This window comes from Zalophus californianus, chromosome 2 (assembly GCF_009762305.2).
Source record: "Zalophus californianus isolate mZalCal1 chromosome 2, mZalCal1.pri.v2, whole genome shotgun sequence".
In the NCBI taxonomy this organism is placed as follows: Eukaryota; Metazoa; Chordata; class Mammalia; order Carnivora; family Otariidae; genus Zalophus; species Zalophus californianus.
In genome coordinates, this window is record NC_045596.1 from 84,716,627 (window position 1) to 84,730,531 (window position 13,905).

At 37.4% G+C, this 13,905-nt stretch overlaps 1 pseudogene; it reads left to right on the plus strand.

Moving 5' to 3' along the window:
- Positions 1-10,573: 10,573 nt before the first annotated feature.
- LOC113925166 lies at positions 10,574-11,958 on the plus strand (annotated as a pseudogene).
- The last annotated feature ends 1,947 nt before the right edge of the window (positions 11,959-13,905 follow it).

Sequence of the window (13,905 nt, forward strand, 5' to 3'; positions counted from 1 at the left end):
TGGAACCAGAAAAGACCCCGAATAGTCAGAGGAATATTGAAAAAGAAAAGAAAAGAAAAGCTGGTGCCATCACAATTCCGGACTTCAAGCTGTTTACAAAGCTGTCATCATCAAGACAGTATGGTACTGGCACAAAAACAGACACATAGATCAGTGGAAGAGAATAGAGAGCCCTGAAATGGACCTTCAACTCTATAGTCAATAATCTTCGACAAAGCAGGAAGGAATGTCCAATGGAAACAAGACAGTCTCTTCAACAAATGGTATTGGGAAAATTGGACAGCCACATGCAGACGAATGAAACTGGACCATTTTCTTACACTACACACAAAAATAGACCCCAAATGGTTGAAAGACCTAAATGTGAGACAGGAGTCCATCAAAATCCTAAAGGAGAACACAGGCAGCAACCTGTTTGACCTCAGCCACAGCAACTTCTTCCTAGAAACATCACCAAAGGCAAGGGAAGCAAGGGCAAAAATGAACTATTGGGACTTCATCAAGAAGAAAAGCTTTTGCACAGCAAAGGAAACAGTTGAACAAACCAAAAGACAACCAACAGAATAGGAGAAGATATTTGCAAATGACATATCAGATAAAGGGCTAGTATCCAAAATCTATAAAGGACTCATGAAACTCAACACTGAAAGAACAAATGATCCAATCAAGAAATGGGCGGAAGACATGAACAGACATTTTTCCAAAGAAGACATCCAAATGGCCAACAGACACATGAAAAAGTGCTCAACATCGCTCGGTGCCAGGGAAATCCAAATCAAAGCCTCAATGAGATACCCCCTCACACCATTCAGAATGGCTAAAGTTAACAAGTCAGAAAAAGACAGATGTTGGCGGGAATGCGGAGAAAGGGGAACCCTCCTACACTATTGGTGGGAATGCAAGCTGGTGCAACCATTCTTGAAAACAGTATGGAGGTTCCTCAAAAAGTTGAAAATAGAGCTGCCCTATGACCCAGCAATTGCACTACTGGGTATTTGCCCTAAAGATATAAATGTAGGGATCCAAAGGGGTACATATACCCTGGTGTTTATAGCAGGAATGTCCACAGTAGCCAAACTATGGAAAGAGCCAAGATGTCCATCGACAGATGAATGGATAAAGAAGATGTGGAATGTATATACAATGGAATATTATGCAGCCATCAAAAGGAATGAAATCTTGCCATTTGGAACGACGTGGATGGAACTGGAGGGTATTATGCTGAGCGAAATAAGTCAATCAGAGAAAGACAAGTATCATATGACCTCACTGATATGAGGAATTCTTAATCTCAGGAAACAAACTGAGGGTTGCTGGAGTGGTGGGGGGTGGGAGGGATGGGGTGGCTGGGTGATAGACATTGGGGAGGGTATGTGCTATGGTGAGTGCTGTGAATTGTGTAAGTCTGTTAAATCACAGACCTGTAGCTCTGAAACAAATAATACATTATATGTAAAAAAAAAAAAAAGAAGAAGAAGATAGTAGGAGGGGAAAAATGAAGGGGGGGAGTCAGAGGGGGAGTCGAACCATGAGAGACTATGGACTCTGAGAAACAAACTGAGGGTTCTAGAGGGGAAGGGGTTAGGGGGATGGGTTAGCCTGGTGATGGGTATTAAAGAAGGCACATACTGAATGGAGCACTGGGTGTTATACACAAACAATTAATCATGGAACACTACATCAAAAACTAATGATGTAATGTACGGTGATTAACATAACATAATAAAATAAAATAAGAAATTGCTTATTCAATCACTTCATAAATACTTATTAACATAATTTCTGGAAAGCTGCACAGAGGACAACTAATCTTTGGAGGGGAGGAGTGTGTTAGAAAATAGACCTACCTTTCATTGTATTTTACTTCATTATCATTAATATGTTAATTAATGAATATTGTTTTTCTCAACTTTAAGAAATTAGTTAATAGATACAAACTCTATGTAAAATAGTCTACTCATCCATGACTGGTTTTGGTTAAATAGTATAGACTACTTTAAATTTAAAGATGCTAGGCTGTATCTAATAAGATAAAACAGTGAATGAAGCTATGTTTTAATGTGAGTGATCAGGGAAGGCAAAGAGATTTGTTAAAAGATAAACTGAGGCATATTAAAAATTTTAAGTTTATTTGAGCAAAAATTGATTCAAATTGGGCAGCATCCAATCTAACAGAAAGGAGCCCTAAGGAGGTGTACAAACTGAGACTTTTATAGGCAGAAAGGAATGAGAATAAGGAAGTCATACTAGGCAAAAAAAAGCAGGTCAATTATTGAAAAGTTACTTTCCTTTAGGGGATAGGAGGGGTTTATCAGGTATATCACCAAACTCGTGCAGATTAGGTGATTCCTGATTGATGGAGTCCATTTCTGGGAGAGCTGAAACAGTAATTAAGTCTCAGTTTGGTGATGTGAGGCTTGACATAAATAACTTTATTTTGGACCTTTTTGTTTGTTTTTTAACAGATTGAACAACTTGTTTGAAGTTATAGAACTTCTGGAGAGAGTGGCTTAAGATTTGGATGCATATCCTTTCTTCTTTTTAAATTTTATTTATTTGCAAGAGAGAGAATGAGAGAGACAGAGAGCATGAGAGGGAGGAGGGTCAGAGGGAGAAGCAGACTCCCCGCTGAGCAGGGAGCCCGACATGGGACCCGATCCCGGGACTCCAGGATCATGACCTGAGCCGAAAGCAGTTGCTTAACCAACTGAGCCACCCAGGAGCCCTGGATGCATATCCTTTCTAAAAGGTACTTAGAACATTTATTGATTAATTTTTTTTTTCTTACCTGGAAGATTAATACATGCACGTGATGAAAACATTTAAGTAGTACATGAAGAATCACAGTGAAAAATAAACCTTCTTGGCACATCTGATCCCCAGGGTGCCATTGTCATCCCAAAGGCAATTTTGCCATTTCCTAGAGTGTTATCCTCAAATTAATCTATAGATGTGCACGTATATTTCTTTTCATATATTGCATATCCTTTTACAAAAATACCTGCTGTACATGCTATGGCGCACTTTGCTAAAAATGTGATCTTTACATAAATATTTTCATTCAGTTTTGGAAGGTAAAGTGAATTTTTGAGGCATGTTAATTGCACACACTTCCATGTTGATATTTAAGTTACTGTTCCCCCCTTCCCCCAAACTGTGTTAATTTCTGCAGAAGCTGCAGAGGGCACTGTACATCTTCCAAAAGCGTGGCATAGCCTTGAGTGTTTTGCAGTTCTTGAGTGTGGCACACATTTTAGGATTCAGAGAAGCTCCTGAGACTAGAAATATGCATCAATTCAAATTATTCCCCTGTCTTCATTTATTTTATGCATTTCATATAAAATTAATTACAATATATATTTATACCATACTATTATCTTCAACAAGAATACTTTTTTCTTTACTAGATACGTTTAATTTCCAAAGCATAAGTCTTATCTTTAATTTTGCTATAACTATTTGTAATGATCACAAACATAGTATCCTTTTTCTTTTAATCATGGTTATGTGGGATTTGTGTGGAAGTAGCACTGACCTGGGTCAGTCCATCTCCACCGTTTATAGGCTATGCCACAACACCAGAAAATCGTTAACTATGTGATTTACCATTTTCTCATCCACAAAATGAGGAAATTGGCTGAGAGAATTTCTAGGATTCCTGTCAGCTTCAGTAAGTCTATGACGTCTTCATAAAAAGAGAAACTTATTAAAGTTGAGTTTGGATGTGTGTCAGATAGAAGAGGAATGAGTGAGGGGGTGGGCAAAGCCATGCAGCTTGCAGAGGATATCTCAGGTAGTCTCAGTGCTGCGGAGAAGGATACGGTAGTCCACCAAAATCCATTCTCTTCTTTCCGGCCAGAAAGCAAACCTTGCACTTAAAGCTGCTACTTCTAGGCCTCAATAATAAAAATTTCATGGGCTGGCTGACTTTTCCTCCCTTGTCCTTGATGAGCATCCTTCCTCTTTCCCTTAGTGACAGTTCCAAACCTCCCTCTCTCTCCTCATGCCTGGGTCCCACCCTCATCCTTGCTGAGAAACCAGGCAAGATGTCTCACCTCCCAGCTCTTCAACCCTTGCAGACTATCCTCCAGTTGACCCATATCCCACCAATTCTATTTTCACACACTTCCGGAGAATGAGGTGTTTGTCACCTCTGAGAGACTGAGGTGGATTCTTCTGTTTACACCCTGAGTCTGTCCTCTTCAGTCTTCTCCAGGACACTGCTTCAGGAATTAGTCTCTATTTCAGAAAAAAAGGCTATGAAATAACAAAAAGAAGAATCACTCTAAAATAATTATCTAAAGTTGTTGAGTGAATATTCCTTATCACCTATCAAATTTCATCTTCTTTCTGTACTGAGAGAAGTAGCTGAAAATATGCATGAAGTAACTGTCTTCTTGAAAATGTTTAATTGATATACTGTAACTAGAATGGGCCCTAATAACATAATCTTTTTTTCAGGCCTAGAGCTGTCTCTGAAATGTAATCTCTGGAATATGTGTATACCAGTAATATTGAGAACCACATCATTTCATTCCAGGATCCATAAAGGGCATTGCATATGTAATTAGCAGAACAAATGACCATGTGGGGCACATACTTTTACATTTGCATGGTGGGTAAGAATGATTGTTTTGATTACGATTTTCATGTATTTGTTTTTTGGCTTCTTTGACTTTTACAATCTTTAATGTGTATGTCTTAGTACCAGAGGATACACTGACCTTTTAAAATAAAATATTTATTTAATTTGGTGAAGTGTAAGATTTGCTCACCAGTAAAACACCGTGGTTTAACCTTACTGTTATGTATGTTTCTCTTAAGTATTGTAAGTATGACTGCATTAGTTTTTGAAAGTTATTTTGAAATACATTTGCAAATATATGCATGGGAACAACATGAATTTTCTTGGTACCCAGAATAATCACGGAATGCGTTTATTTGAAAACCTAATAGTAGCACTTGCCACAGTCAAACATTGAGCTTTTTGCCAGAGTGTACTCTTAATTGTTTTTCAGTTTTTTCTTAATAGGTTTGTAATTTGATCTCTTTGTGAGATAACCTGTCATTTTATGAGAAACTGTTGGAGAGTTAACTGAAAGTAGAAGCAAATCCCAGGGAACCCCTAAAAAATAGCTAATCCCTTTATCTTACTGCCAACTTTGGCTTCTTCAGACTGCAACAACCAACCAACCTAATGATAACAACCTAATCCTGTAGAAATTTGTGCATCTATTAGCTGGAAACATGCTCAGTGCCCACATTACAAGTTAAGAGATTTGAAAGTGGCTGTCTCTGAGGAGTGGGAGTGAGTAGTAGATAAAGGGTAGAGGGCATAAGGGAACTGCTGTTTTTGTTTTAAGCTTTTTAGCACTACTTGATTTGTAAAATATGTGCACATGCTATTTTAATAAAAATAAAACAACTTTTAAAAGGAAACTTACAAAATGAAGTTATCAATCGTAAACTTGGCCATTAGTTCCTTCGTTATTTCTTATGGGCTAGATGTACACTAACTGAAAGGAAGCTGGATCGGTCCTCCTTGAGTGGAGCTTCTTCCAAAGACCCTCCTGGAGTGAGGGGACCCCAGAGGAGAGTGAAACATGGGGAATCAGTGGCCGAGGCAGGAGACAGTTATGACCAAATAACACGGGGGAATCATCACTTATATCAAATGAACCATAGGTAAGAGATTCCTCAAGGACTCCCAAAGAGAAAAGGTTGCTTTCCGATGCAGTCCTCTCCACCCTGCTTCCAAAAACTAGTGTGGTGGACTGATGTTTCCTGTCTAAAAGAGAATGAAACCAGAAAATTAGTAGTTCTGGCATCCTTGGGTATATGGATATGGATCCTTCACTAAATCTGGTCTTGACTTTGTGAGAAGCATGAAAGCAGAATTCACCTGCATCTCTAAATGTGCTTGATCTCCTTTGCTTAGTAATTGAATAAATAGTAAAATAAAATGAAAATATTTCTAGCTTGTCCAAATTGTAATTCTTACCAGTCTTTGTTCTTTTGATCAGATTATGTACTTTGACCTAGCATGATTGATACTGGGGAGAAAGTTAGCTAGAATGACTTCATGGTTTATGGGGAGAGCTAGGAAAGATGGAGACAAGGATGACATTTCCCCTCCTCTGCCTGCTACCTGGGTATAGCTTACTATGAACACATTGCTTTTGGAGGCATTGAGCTCTGGGTTCTCATCAGTGAAATCCATTTGGGTTGCCAGACAACCGAGAGGAGGTCTCCAGGTGAAGTAAAAAGGAAAGGGAAAATAGAATTTTGGCTGGTTTCCCTGGATTATGTAAGGAGCAGCCTGTTAAAATAGAAGGCAACTCATGTAGCGAATGACCCCCTGTTAGAGAAGGTGCCTCTAGATGGATCATATCAGATTTTCCAGATGGATGACTATGGTTGGCATTCTTCCTGTTTGTCCTGGAATTAGATCATCTGAAGCTGTTATTTTATTTTCATTTCAATTCATATCACTTCAATTCTCTAATAAATGAACATTGAGAAAGATTATGAACTAATGATTAGTTTACCTAATTGTACTTATTATTCAGTTTTATTTCTTTTTTTAATTTTATTTTATTATGTTATGTTAATCAGTCTTATTTCTTTAATTGTTCCCTAAGTAAAAAGAGCCTTGTTACTTATGTTGATGAAATCAAGATACACTATGTCAACCACATGCTATTGATTGATCAACAATTAGTTAGTGAGTATCTCTTTGTGCCAGGAACTAGGAATTTAGGATGCATCTTTGAACAAAGCAGATAAAAAGATTTTGCTCTAATTTTGCATTTTTTTGTTTTACTCACATTTAATAATGGCTTAGACCAAAAGATTTGAAATTCCAACTACATTTCCATTCCCTGTAGACCTGTTTTTCCTCTCCATACAGACATGGATAGACACACAAACTCACTCACTCATCTATTTAAAATTTGGAGTATTTAATGGTAAATGTTGAAATACAAATGTACCTTTAATTAGATTTCCTTTCACGCCTACTTTTTTTCCTGCTACAGACCATCAAGTCTGTCCAAAGATTCTTTCTGAATCTTTGTTATGTTTGGTTATCATTTTTATTTTAACTAAGCTGTTGTGTTTTAGGAGTTGTTTTTAACTAGATAACAAGAGTTAAGTGATCATTTACATGTTTTTGATTTTATGCCTCTCAAGCATAGTGTTTTTGCTTTTGAAGCATTATGTACATAGTTTTATTTCCTTAAGTATCAATTAAATTAAAGAAGTTGGATTTTGTCTCATATAATAATGCAAATAGTTCCCTTATTCTATAAGAAATATTATTTAATAAATATAAAATAGAAAGAATGGGGATTATAAATTCCCTCTTTTGAGTATTTCATGACCTCACTCTAATCTCTGCATCCAAGCTATTATTAATGCTGGATACAATATAAGAGAAGAAAATTAAAATTAGAATTTCTGTAATTCAGAAATGATATAGCAGTATAAAGGGGTGAAAAGTTGAAGCCAAGGATCTTCTGGGTGTTTGGATCCCACGAGGTAAAGGGGTAAGGGCAAAAAACAAAACAAAACAAAAACAACCAAGCCAGGTTTGGTTTGAATCCAGGGGCTACAACAGGACTTCTCTGTTTAGCTGGGGAGACTGGAGGCTTACTACCAGTGACTGCCTGGGGCTGTGGCTTATGCAAAGCTTGAGTCTATGGAGGTTTCTGGATATAGTGTTTGGACCAGTCTTAAGCCAAGCTTCCCTCTGGTGCAGCAAATTGATTTGCAGTATGCTCAGTTTTACTGGGAGGGAGGAACTTGTAGCCGCTGTTAGGAGATTTGGTTCTGGACTGTCAAAATGTTGGGTAAAAGAGAGGGGAGCAGAGGAAAGAGAGAGTTATCAAGTACTTTATTTTTTTAAAATTAATTTATTTACTTGAGAAAGAGAGAGCAGAATGAGCAAGAACACGAGTAGGGGGAGAGGGAGAAGCAGGCTCCCCACTGAGCAGGGAACCCAAGCAGGGCTCGATCCCAGGACCCTGGGATCATGACCTGAGCCGAAGGCAGCCGCTTAACCGACTGAGCCACCCAGGCGCCCTCAAGTTCTTTCAAATAGAAAAAGGTCCAAATTCCAAATGTGGAAAATTCATTTTAGGAAACACATCCAACAAAAGCTGTAGATGGAAGATGACTTCCTCCTAGACAGGTCAAAATCAAAGAGAGAATTGGCAAATTGCAAGATAATACTCAGGAATTTGCTCAGAATGCAGCCCAGGTAGACAAAATGACTTTGATTAAAAGAAATGAAGGATAGCTAGAGTCTCCAACATTTGCACTTAAATATAACAGTAATTCCAGAAGAAGTGAATAGAGGAAATAAGAAGCAATATTCAATATTCAAATGACTGAGGGATTTTCAAAATCTGAGGAATTTTCAAAATTCCTGAGATTGAAAGTGTATTGCAAAGAGCAAGTAGAATAATTAAAAGTAACTTCACACCTAGTCACAGATTTGTGAAATTGGGAACATCAAGAATAAAAAGAAAAATTTTAAAAGTTTCCAGAAAGGAAAAAAAAATTACCTGAGGATTGACATTAGACAGCAAATTTCCCACCAGTAGAAGCATATAACAGAAGGTAAATATACTAAGTATCCTCAAAGTGCTGGGGTGAAATAACTGTCATCTTGAACTTTATGTCTAGCGAACTTGTTACAAGAGTGAGGGTAGAATTATACTGACATTTGCAAACATAGAAATAATAAGAGGACTTAGATGTTCATTGAGAAAACTATCAAAGCACGTGTTACAGCTAGGTGGGGTGGGGGGTGGGGAAGAAGTGCAATGGAAGAAACAGTGATAAATTCAGGAAGTGGCAAATATTCTGATAAATTTAACCAACTACTGATTGCAAAAAAGAACTTGGTTTTTAGGGTATATTTTTAAAGAAAAGACAAAACCCTAGTAAATAATGAGGGATATGAGAGAGGAGTAGTATTCAAAGGGTAGTTGAAACATGTTAAGGTTCTTGTTTTGGGAGGAGACTGAAGATCCTCAAAATTTTATATTTAGATAAAAAAATTAAAGTTAAAAATGTGTCAGGCCATACAGACGAACTAAGAATATCCTTTATTGTGACATCTAAATATCCTTGTTTTAATTCCACTTTCTGAATTCAGAAATGTGCTTGGACAGGCTTTCTTTGGGGAGGTGAATGAAATAAAATTATGGAGACATAAAATAGATTGGTGGTTGCCAGGTCTTAGGGATGGGAGGTGGGAGTAGAGTGGGAGTTGTTATAAAGAGGTGGGGGGGGAGCCTTGTGGTGATGCAACAGTTCTGTGTCTTGATGGTGGTGGTGGTCACAGAAATCTACACAGGTGATAAAATAGCATAGAACTGCACACAAATAAGAGTACATAAAAAAACCAGTGAAATCCGAATAAGTTCTGTAGATTGTACCAATGTGGTTTTCCTGGCTTTGGTATTGTGCTATAAATATGAAAGATGTTATCGTTGGGGGAAACTAGATGAAGGGTACCTTCATCTACTTCCCTCTACCTTTTGTTTTTACAATTTACTGTGAGTTTACAATTATTTCAAAATTAAAAGTTAAAAAGTGGTCCAATTAATGTTTAGTGGTTTTGTAATGATTATCCTAATCTTTGTGTTAAAATTTTGAATGCCCTGAATTAATATTTAATAAGATAGGTTTTCTATGAATGTGGAAGATGGACTCTTCATGCTCTAGGTACCACAGTTATAAATGTTTTGCTGAGAAAAGGAGAGTTTTTTTTTTTTTTTAATATGTTTAAAGAGAGCCATATAGGGGAGCCTGAGTGGCTCAGTCGGTTAAGCGTCTTCGGTTCTGGTCAAGATCCCCGGGTCCTGGGGTTGAGTCCCCAGGTCTCTCTGCTCAGCTGGGGGTCTGCTTCTCCCTCTCCCTCTGCCCACTGCTCCCCCTGCTTGTGCTCTCTCTCTCTCTGTCAAATAAATAAATAAAATCTATTTATTTTATTTAATAAAAAAATAAAGCCATATAATTTATAAAAAATAATTTGCTTAATTTTTATAGATTGCCAATTATGTAGGACTTCAAGGTGGGACTGTATCTTATTTATCTTTGTTTGCTTCCATAGTCCATAACAAATAAGACACAATAATCGTTTCAGACACCCAACACATTTGCTTATTTCTTAATTTTGCTGTGCTATATTCTAGCTATGTTCTTAAATTTGCTGTGCTGTATTACTCTAGATGTGTAGTAACTCCCTCTTTCTTTGCTGTTCATGGAAAAACAATTTGACCAATTTACTCATGAAGGCATTTGCATGAGCAGCAGAGTTTTCAGGTGGGAGTAAATGGAGATGGATTACACAATACAGTTCATGCAGCTTAATATTGAATGTTTAAAATTCCTCTTCTTCAAAGTTCTTTGGTGACTTCTCATAGACCCGTTATATCTATAGACTGCAGCCTTCTGCCATGTTGTCTTATCCCTTTATCTCCATAAGTTATTTCCTCTTCTCTTATACTTTTTCTTACCTATACATTTCTTCATTAAAAAAAAAAAATGCAGAGCTTTGTTTTTAGCGCCATCTGCTCGCGGCACCGCCTCCTGCTCCTCCTGCCGCCGCCCTGAGTCACTGCTTGCGCAGCTCCGACCGCCTGGCTCCCCGTGCTAGCCACCGATATTTGGAATTCTTACAACATGGCAGACATTGACAACAAAGAACAGTCTGAACTTGATCAAGATTTGGATGATGTTGAAGAAGTAGAAGAAGAAGAAACTGGTGAAGAAACAAAAATCAAAGGTGTCAGCTGACTGTTCAGATGATGCAAAATCCTCAGATTCTTGCAGCCCTTCAAGAAAGACTTGATGGTCTGGTAGAAACACCAACAGGATACATTGAAAGCTTGCCTAGGGTAGTTAAAAGACGAATGAATGCTCTCAAAAACCTTCAAGTTAAATGTGCACAGATAGAAGCCAAATTCTATGAGGAAGTTCAAGGAAGATCTTGAAAGAAAGTATGCTGTTCTCTATCAGCCTCTATTTGATAAGCAATTTGAGATCATTAATGCAATTTATGAACCTACGGAAGAAGAATGTGAATGGAAACCAGATGAGGAGGATGAAATTTCGGAGGAGCTGAAAGAAAAAGCCAAGATTGAAGATGAGAAAAAGGATGAAGAAAAAGAAGACCCCAAGGGAATTCCTGAATTCTGGTTGACTGTCTTTAAGAACGTTGACTTGATCAGTGATATTGTTCAGGAACATGATGAACCTATTTTGAAGCAGTTGAAAGATATTAAAGTGAAGTTCTCAGATGTTGGGCAGCCCATGAGTTTTGTCTTAGAATTTCACTTTGAACCCAATGAATATTTCACAAATGAAGTGTTGACAAAGACATATAGGATGAGGTCAGAACCAGATGATTCTGAGCCGTTTTCTTTTGATGGACCAGAAATTATGGGTTGTACAGGGTGCCAGATAGATTGGAAAAAAGGAAAGAATGTCACTTTGAAAACCATTAAGAAGAAACAGAAACACAAGGGACGTGGGACAGTTTGTACTGTGACCAAAACAGTTTCCAACGACTCTTTCTTTAATTTTTTTGCCCTCCCCTGAAGTTCCTGAAAGTGGAGATCTGGATGATGATGCTGAAGCTATCCTTGCTGCAGACTTTGAAATTGGTCACTTTCTACATGAGTGTATAATCCCAAGATCAGTGTTATACTTTACTGGAGAAGCTATCAAAGATGATGATGATGATTATGATGAAGAAGGTGAAGAAGCAGATGAGGAAGGGGAAGAAGAAGGAGATGAGGAAAATGATCCAGACTATGACTCAAAGAAGGATCAAAACCCAGCAGAGTGCAAGCAGCAGTGAAGCAGGATGTATGTGGCCTTGAGGATAACCTGCACTGGTCTACCTTCTGCTTCCCTGGAAAGGATGAATTTACATCATTTGACAAGCCTATTTCAAGTTTTTTTGTTATTGTTTGTTTGCTTGTTTTTGTTTTTCCAGCCTAAAATAAAAATGTCAAATATAATTTTAGTTCTATAGTGACATGGATAAAACTCACAGATGCAACACTGAGCAGGAGAAGCTGGACACAAAAGGATATACACTGTCTGATCTACTTTAAATGAAGATAAGAAATAGGCAAAACAAATTCATAGTGTTAGAAATCAGCAATAGTGGTTTCTTTTTGGGAAGAGGAGCATTGTACTTTAGAAGGGGGATTTTGAGGGTCCTGTGATAGTCTATGTCCTGATGTTCATGGAGGTTGTAAATGTGTGTTTACTTTGTGAATGTTCATTGAGCTGACTCTTGTAGTTTGTATATTATGTGTTTTATACTTCAGTTACATAGTTTATTTTCAAAAATGCAAGTTAAATATTCTCATTTCCATTTCATGATTGAGCTATCTAAACTTAAAAGATTGAGTTATTGGCCATTGAATGAAAAGTGGAATGCAGCTCCAATGCTTCTTTTCCACCACCACTGCTTTCAAAAAAGTATTTACTGCGCATCCCTTTGCATGATTAAACTTTTTCTGATGCTCTTCATCCTTTACTTTTTCTCTAAAAGGCCATGGCCATACAGTAAATATTGTAGACTTTGTGGGCCATATGGTCTCTGTTGCAATTATTCAACTCTGCCATTGCTGTGTGAAAGCAGGTATATGCAGTTCATAAATGAATGGGGTGGTGATGTTCTAATAAATAATTATCGACAATGAAACTTAAATTTCAGTTAACTTTTACATACCATAAAATATCATTCCTCTTTTGTTTTTATTCGATCATTCAACATTCAAAAATGTAAAAACTATTCTTAATTCCTGGGCCATACAAAAATGGGTGGCCGGCTGGATTTGGCCTATGGGTCTGTTTACCAACCCCTGTCTTAGGGGTTCTATTTGTGTGTTTACATAAATTGCAGTTTATGTCCATAATTTATTTATTTCTTTATATACATGGGCAAGGAAGCAGCCCACCCTATATTGTGAGGATCTTTAAATTGTCAAATTTCCAGCTTATTTAGCACATCACTAATTTCATGGCTCATAGGTTAAGCTAGAAAGTTCTCTGAAGAATAGTTTTGTCCACATTCTCTCTTTTGTGTTTTCTTCCGTTTCTTCCCTTTGCATTTAATAAGAATACACAAAATTTTCTGGGATAAGAACAAAAGGATTTCTCAAATGTTAACAGCTGTTGAACCATCTGTTATTTAAAAAAGAGTTTGATTAGCACCCTAGGGCAAAGAAGCTGTTTTAGCTCTGGGTGGGCCAGGATAAAGAGGAAATAGAAGGCCTAGCTAACCGTTGATGGCTATCACTATTGACAGCTGAGCATACCTCATTTGGAAAAGGATGTAAATAACAAAGTGTTAATTTGAAGACTCTTGATAAATTATCATTCTTATGAGCTTTTATATTCATTTTGGTGAAAAATATGAAAGGAAGGCATAGCATATGAAAAGAAAGAGCTTGGGGAAGTTACTTGTAAATTTGTAAAATTAAAATTTGATTGTCTGTATATCCTTGATTTTTCTCAACTGGTTTCCTGTGGCATGCGTGCTATAAATCCCCCCAATGTGTGGTCTTGGGAGTTTGCTCATTGGGTCCTGGCTATTACGGAGAATAGAAACTATTTTAGCAATGTCTGACAGACTGAACCTATACCTGTAAGCGTTATAAGATGTGAGGAGTGAGGCACAAGGAACATATAAGAGGTAGCATATATCACTAAGTTGGCACCAAGGAAAACTTCATGTTTACTGGAACAAATTAACATTTGGCCTGGTGAGTTTATGGGATGGAAATCAAGGCAGTAAACACATCAACTCAAACATCAGGGGAGTGCTGAAGGTCATCCAAGAGAATACTGTAATATGTGGATAAAATTGCAATC